Source organism: Canis lupus, chromosome 7 (genome assembly GCF_011100685.1).
Source record: "Canis lupus familiaris isolate Mischka breed German Shepherd chromosome 7, alternate assembly UU_Cfam_GSD_1.0, whole genome shotgun sequence".
NCBI classification, from domain to species: Eukaryota; Metazoa; Chordata; class Mammalia; order Carnivora; family Canidae; genus Canis; species Canis lupus.
The window spans coordinates 11672662-11680561 of NC_049228.1; positions in this window are offsets into that span (position 1 = coordinate 11672662).

The following is a 7900-nucleotide window of genomic DNA, read 5'->3' on the forward strand; positions in this document are numbered from 1 at the left end:
CTGGGCCAACTTCTCACCTTGGGGACGATGCAAACTGAGGCTCAGAGAAATGAGGACACTTGTCCGAGGTCACACAACTCAAGTCTGTTAATCAACCCGAGGCTATTCTTTTAGCCATTGAAGAAACTGCAATGGATGGGTTATTTGGTCTCAGGCAAAGAAAACTTATTATCTAATAGTTGGATATCTTTTCTGGGTGGTACGAAAATCTCAAACACATCACCTAGTAGGGAAATGTAATCACAGTTTTTAATTAACATAAAGTCTCTGCGACATTTTTTTTTGTTGTTGTTATATTACTTCCATACAGTGTAAATCAATTAACTGAAACGGGCTAGTGGGTACAGAGAGTGGCGGTCAGTCACTGGACAGATAATTGCTCTGTTGCTGAGATTAACACCTTATCATGCTATTAGGACTGCTTATGAATCTTGTAGTCCTGACAAAGCCTACAATTTAGAGACTATCCATTCCAGCTGTCTCCATTTCTGTGGCCTCCTACACGCAAACAATTGTTGCACTAAGTGCTGCATTTAATTAAAGGCCCTTCCCATGTCATGGCTATAGTCACAGAAAAGACAAGAGACCTCGTTTGTTTAAAGCACACACACACACACACACACACACACTCTTCTTGCTGGTGATTAGTTAGCTTTAAAGCAATCAGGATTGAAGTCTGGGAGGCCACCAATGAAGGGTAAGATATTGATGACTCTTGAGTTGGAAATTGCAAAGTGCACGCTACCTCTCCTTTTATGACTTAATGTAGAGTCACAAACAAGAACCAGGACCCTGGGCCTTTTCTCACTTTCAAGGGTCATTTCCTCCCAACTTGGAGTTCTCTGCCACTCCCGAGAAGTCTGACGAAGCATCTCACTTGCATTGTCTTTAACTCTTAGATTCTGATGCAGGAGGCCCCAAGTCCATGACAGATGATACAGGTCCAAGTACAGAAAACCTGGACCGAAGGCCTTCAGATTGATTGTATTATCCAAGTAAAAAGAGAAACCCATCTACAATGTGGCTTTGCTTCTATTTTAACAAAGGGAAGCTTTTCCTGGGGCAATCCTTCCTGGAATAGGAGACAACCAAAAAAAAAAAAAAAAAATCAAACAGGCAACAAATAATTTTACCATTACCAGGTAATATGTGTTAATTGCTCAGTTTATATACTCAGAATGACATACCATTAGAGACTGTGTATGCATTGTAACTAGAGCATTAATAAATTTAAAATGTGCCTATTAGGATGACAGCTTTGGAGGTGCAAAGGAATAACAGTTATCACTTGGCAGAAGCCGCTCTCACCCCATCTGCTGAGACTTTGCATACATTTTCAGCTTCCTGAGCAATGATTAGGCCTGTCAGAACCTCTTTAACCTTCTAACTGCTGGTCCCCACTGGCCGTAATTAGAGACTAATGAATTCAGAAGATGCAGGCCGTGAGGAAAACTGCCTTGACAGTTTGTGTACAAATTAAGCCCCAATTACTTCATGCATCTTTTGCATCGCTGATACAAGTCTCTGTTATTATTTTTGAATATGGTCATTTTAGCAGAAACGAAGAACTTGGCTAATGTATTTTGTCATTTTTATGGCTCGTCATAAAGAAAAAACATACTGGGCGGGTCATGAATATGTGAAATAAACTACGGCGGATTATAAAAAGAAATTAATTTTCCTCTTGGGAATACCCGACCACCTTTTTAGCACCCCTGCTGGGTATACTTATTAATTTGGTTATTGTTATTCAGATAAGATCCGCCATCGAAGGAGCCCGACTAACTAGCTGGTTGTTGGGTTTAGGGTTAGACCCAGAGTTAAGGAGCATTTCGAAGTGAGATACTCTGCATCTTTAGTCCTAGCAATGGAGGTTGCTTGGAGCACACCTGCTGAAAATGCTTTGTTCTCTGCCCTCAGCGGCCCCTCTACCTGCTATGGCTGTGACCAAAGTTTGCAACTCCAAGAGGTAGGAGTTTAAAATCACAATGCTAAGGTTTGATGCCATATTCCTTTAAAAACTCCCAAATATGATGGTATTTCACCTTGTTTCAATCTCCACTGGTCAGTTCAACCACATATTCAATCTCAGTCTTTTGAGGGGATCCGTTCTCCTACTCTATGAGATCACACAAGAGACCTGGCCTGTGTGTTTCCAGAAAGCCAAGGGGAGTAGATGTGCCTTTCTACATGATGATCATCACCTTTAGGACTTTTTCTTTAGCTACAAGATGCTGCTGCAGAGAACTGGTCCTGCCACCTGTTTCTAGATTCTGCTGCTCTGGGAAAGAGCAGCCCAGAGACCCATCTATCAATGGACCTTCCCTACGGAGAACCACTCTCCTGCAGCTCTGCTGCACTGAAGTTCCTGCATGCTGAGGGACTCTTGTCTTTGCTCTTTCTCCCTGCCCCACATCAACCTCAGAGGGATAGAATAGTTTCCCTTCTGTCTGGCCACTTTTGCCTCTCCAGTTCAAAGCCCCTCTTTCCATTCCCTCCTGTGGTAAGCAGAATAATGCCCCCCACCTCCCAAGTCTACCTCCCAATTCCCAAAACCTGCAAATATGTTATCTTACACAGTAAAAAGGAATTTGCAGATGTGATATATTAAGGATCTTGAGATGGACAGACTATCTAGGTGGACCCTATCCAATACAAAAGTCCTTATAAGAGGGAAGCAAGAGATGAGAACCAGTAGCAGGTGTGAAGACAGAAGCAAAAGGTTGGAGTGATACAAGAAGAGGTCACAAGCCGAGGGATGCAAGTGGTCTCCGGAAGCCAAAAAAAAAAAAAAAAAAAAAAGCCAGACAACATATTCTGCCCTTAAGTCTTCAGGAGAAATCAACACCTTGATTTTAGACCTCTAACCTCCAAACCATAGGAGAATAAGTGTGTACCATTTTAAGCCACTACATTGGTGATAATTTGTTACAGCAGCAATAGGAAATGAATACACCTTCTCCTAAGGAAACATAAAGATTTGGGTTTGTGTTCCAGTAACTATTATTCCCATAATCATGGATAAAGTATTATACTCCCTGCTTTCTCAGATTGAAATAATACACTGTCCTCCTGAAGTTATTATGAGAATTAAGGGAATTAAAGAATCTAATTTGATATGTGGAACATGGCAGATACTCAATAAAAAGTTGACAAATGCAACCCAAAACTGAGTCTTAGGGTGAATATGAACCAAGAGTGTCAGCCCCTACTTGGTTGTTCCATATTTTTCATCCCCAGATCCTCATAACCGGATCTACTGATGGTCTCCACATGCATGTTCCAGCCTTTCTGTTCCTGAATGGCAGGAAGCAATAGTCTGTGTCCAGTGAATTTGAACTTGACCTACTCTTAAGCTCTGAGTTCCGTGACCCAGACCCAGATCTCTGGTCTCACAGAAGCTATCTTTATCAGCCAAAAATTATGTGGATCCCAAATCTGATGAGGAAAATCATGGTGCTTGAGTAGTTCCAAAGTTCTAGCTGAACCTGCTAGTATGTTGGCTTCATTTTGGGATTAAGTATCCACCTAAACTGCACCTCAACCTTACAAATAAGAAGCTTTAATTCTATTTGCTTACCCTGCTAAGGACTCCTGTCTAGGACCTGAAGCCATGCCCTTAACCCAATCTGCTAACATAAGGGCATAGACCCCACCTAGTCCTTACATAACTATTCCTTTTTGGGCTCGTATCCTTCCCCTCTACCCCTGAATTTAACTACATACATCAGTCACCCCTGGAAAGATTCCTGGATGAAAACCAAAATCTAGCTTAATTTACAGGATTTGACTCATACCTTAATACCTTGTTATTATATGCCAAGCAACTGATCAGATACTTTGAGCCCAACATTGTTCAGAATGAGGACTGAGGTGCTTATACTCGGTGTTCCTGGACCACTAACCTGTCCTCTTCATACCTGTCTGGGTAGCAGATTTCCTCCAGATAAGGAAGTTCCCACCCTGGATGTTCATGTTCCTCATGTTCTAGATTGCCATCAGCACATTCTAATGGCGACTCTGACGTCTAATTACATGCATACCTCGAGATATTGTGGATTTGGTTCTAGACACCTGCAATAAAGTAAATGTCACAAAAAAAGCCAGTCAAATGAATTTTTTAATTAAAAAAGTACATATAAAAGTTTATACTACATTATGGTCTATTAAGTGTGTAAGAGTATTATGTCTAAAAAATACAATCCATAAACCTTAATTTAAAAATACTTAATTGCTAAAAAATGCTAACTCTTTATATAACTCAGCTTTCAGTGAGTCATAGTCTTTTTGCTGGTGGATGTCATGCCTCAATGCTGATGGCTGCTGACTGTTCAGGGTGGTGGCTGGCTGAAGGCTGGGGTGGCTGTAGCAATTTCTTTTGTTTTTTAAAGATTTTATTTATTTATTCATGAGAGACACAGAGCGAGAGGCAGAGACATAGGCAGAGAGAGAACCAGTCTCCCTCCAGGGGCCCTGCTGCGGGACTCCATCCCAGGACCCCAGGATCATGCCTTGAGCTGAAGGCGGACACTCATCCACTGAGCCACCCGGGTATCCCTGCGGCAATTTCTTAAAATAAGACAACAGTGAAGTTTGCAGCATCCATTGACTCTCCTTTCATGAGCAATTTGTAGCAGGTAATGCTATTCAATAGGATTTTATCTATAGGAGAATTTCTTTCAGAATTGGAATCCAACCTCTCAAACTCTACTGCTGCTCAATTAGCAAAGTTGGAGTCATATTCTAAACCCCAGGTTGTCAATTCGACAGTCTTCAAAACACCTTCACCAGGAGTAGATTCTACCTCAAGAATCCATGTTCTTTGCTCATCTATAAGAAGCAACTCCTCATCCATTCAAATTTTTTCACAAAATTGTAGCAATTTACTCACATCTTCAGGTTCCACTTCTAATTCTTATTCTCTTGCTATTTCTACCATTTTGGCTATTACTTCTTCCACTGAAGTCTCAAACCTCTGCAAGTCATCCATGAAGGTTGGAATCAACTTCTTCCAAACTCCTGTTCATGGTGATATTGGATTTCTTCCCATGAATCATGAAAGTTCTCAATGACATCTACAATGGTAAGTCCTTTTTGGAAGATTTTCAATTTACTTTGCCCATATCCATCAAAGGAATCACACTATCTATGGCAGCTACAGCTTTCAAAATAAGTTTCTTAAATAATAAGAGTTGAGAGTCAAAATTGCTCCTTGATCCATGGACTACAGAATGAATATTGTGTTAGGAGGCATGAAAACAACATTAATCTTGTTGTACATCTTCATCAGAGCTCTTGGGTGAGCAGCTGTATTGTCAATGAGCAGTAACATTTTGAAAGGAAATCTTTTTTTTTTTTTTTTGAGTTGGTAGTGCTCAAAAGTGGGCTTAAAATATTCAGTAAACCATGTTGCAAACAAATGTGTTGCCATACAGACTTGTTTCTCTGATAGAGCATAGGCAGAGTAGATTTAACATCATTCTTGAGGGCCCTAGGATTCTCAGAATGGTAAATGAACGTTGGTTTTAAAAGAAAGTTGTCAGTTGCATTAGCCCCTAATAAGAGACTCAACCTATACTTCGAAGCTTTGAATACAGGCACTGACTTCTCCTCTCTAGATGTGAAAGGCCTAGGTAGCATCTTCTTCCAAATGGAGCCTGTTTCATCTACATCGGAAATCTGTTGTTTAGCATAGCCCCCTTAGGAATTCTCTTAGCTAGGATCTTCTCAATTGCTTGTTGCAGCTTCTAAATCAGCATTTGCTACTTCACCTTCGCTGTTATGTTATGGAGACAGCTTCTCTCCTTAAAACTCATGAACTAATCTCTGCTAGTTTCAGACTTTTCTTCTGCAGCTTCCTCACCTCTCAGCCTGCAGAGAACTGAAGAGAGTTAAGGCCTTGCCCTGAATTAGGCTTTGGCTTAAGGGAAGGTTGTGGCTGGTTTAATCTTCATTCCAGAACACTAGAACTTTCTCCATATGAGCAATAAGGCTGTTTTCCTTTCTTCTCATTCATGTGTTCACTGGAGCAGCACTTTTAATTTCCTCCAAGAACTTGTCCTTTGCATTCACACAACCTGACTGTTTGGCACAAGAGGCCTAGCTCTCAGCCCATCTCAGCTTTCAACATTCCTTCCTCACAAGCTTCATCTTTTCTAGTTTTTGACTTAAAGTGAGAGATGTGCAGCTCTTCCCTTCACTTGAGCACTTAGAGGCCATTGCAGGGCCTATTGAAGTTAGGCCTCTTACTCACTGGCCTAACTTCAATACTGTTGTGTCTCAGAGACTAGAGAGTTCTGAGGAGATGGAGTGGGGAACAGCCAGTTAGTGGAACAGTCAGGACACATATAATATTTATTGATTAATAGTTATAATAGTAACATCTAAGACCACTGATCACAGATCACCATAAGAAAGATACTAATAATAAAAAGTTTGAAATATTGCAAGAAGTACCAAAATGTAATGCGGTGACATAAAGTATCGAAGGCTGTTGGAAAACTGGTGCCGATAGCCTTGCTCAACACAAATTTGCCACAAACCTTCAATTTGTAAAAAAAAAAAAAAAAGAAGAAGTATCTGGGAAGCACAAAAAGGGGAGAATAATAATAATAATAATAATAATAATAATAATAATAATAAGGTATGCCTGTATTAAAAGAAAGGCCAAAGAGAAAACTTTGGCCTGGCTTAAACATTGACTTGGAAATTCATTTCATTAGAGACATTTATTAAAAAGCAGTATTTAGAAGAAGAAGATTCATTTCTTTAACATTATTCTATTTTGTATAGGAATCCTGGCATGAATTGCAACTGAATAGCTTCCCCTGGCTCAACAGGATTCATGCTTGGCAGGATACTTTACATTATTCTTAGGGTATGCAACAACAGATTAGGCTAACCATGTGAAATTACTAATATTCAACTGTTTTGACCTACAAAAGCAGCAGTTTCATATGGTCCAACTTAACAGAATGCTGTTTGCTGAGAAACAGAATAAGACACTATTAGTTGAATTACTTGAAAACTTGACCATGAAACTAACCCTGTGGACTTTCCCCATTTCCTTAGACATATAGAAGGTCAAATTCAAAATTTGATAGAGAAAGTGCACTGAAATTAACAGAAGTTACATATTTAGTGTAATATTGCCGAAAGAGAGATCCTCTTTATCTGGCTTTGTTGCTCGTAAACATAAAACCCCTGTTGCAGAGTTGACTGCCTTTAGTTGTTGAAAACTAGTAAGAATAATAATCCTCCTTCTCTGTCTTGGTGCCATGTGAGTATGGCTCGGGTGTGTGGGGTGATAAATACAGCCACACACAGCTAGACGCAGAGCTGTCTCATTAGCAAATCTGAAGTCTAGTCTCTCTGACTTTGCACAAGAATTTCTGTAATCACCACTTAGAAGCTTTGCCAAAGACAATTCGCGAAAACCATATGCAGTTCAATTTTAACCTTTTTCAAGAGGATTTGGATAGCTTACCAGTAAAAGTGATGTCTGTGTATACACACTGTAGGTAAGCAATGTCCAAAACAGATCTGGAAAACACCTTTCTTAGTAGCTGAAATTCCTATCATTCAGCTCACCTTAATTAACACTTGGGGAGCTTCATAAAATTTCAGGTTTGCCATTGGGAGAGATAGTACATAACTTTATTTATTTATTACTTATTTTTTTATTTTTACTGTATTTATCTTTTTAATTTTAATTCCAGTTAGTTAACATATGGTGTTATATTAGTTTCAGGTATATAATATAAGGATTCAACACTTCCTTACATCACCCTGGATAGCACATAAATTTGTAACTAGACATGTATTTATACCTTAATGTGAATTGTTCAGTATGTCGACTATTTTGATAATCTGGTATAATAGCACACAATACAGTAAGAGT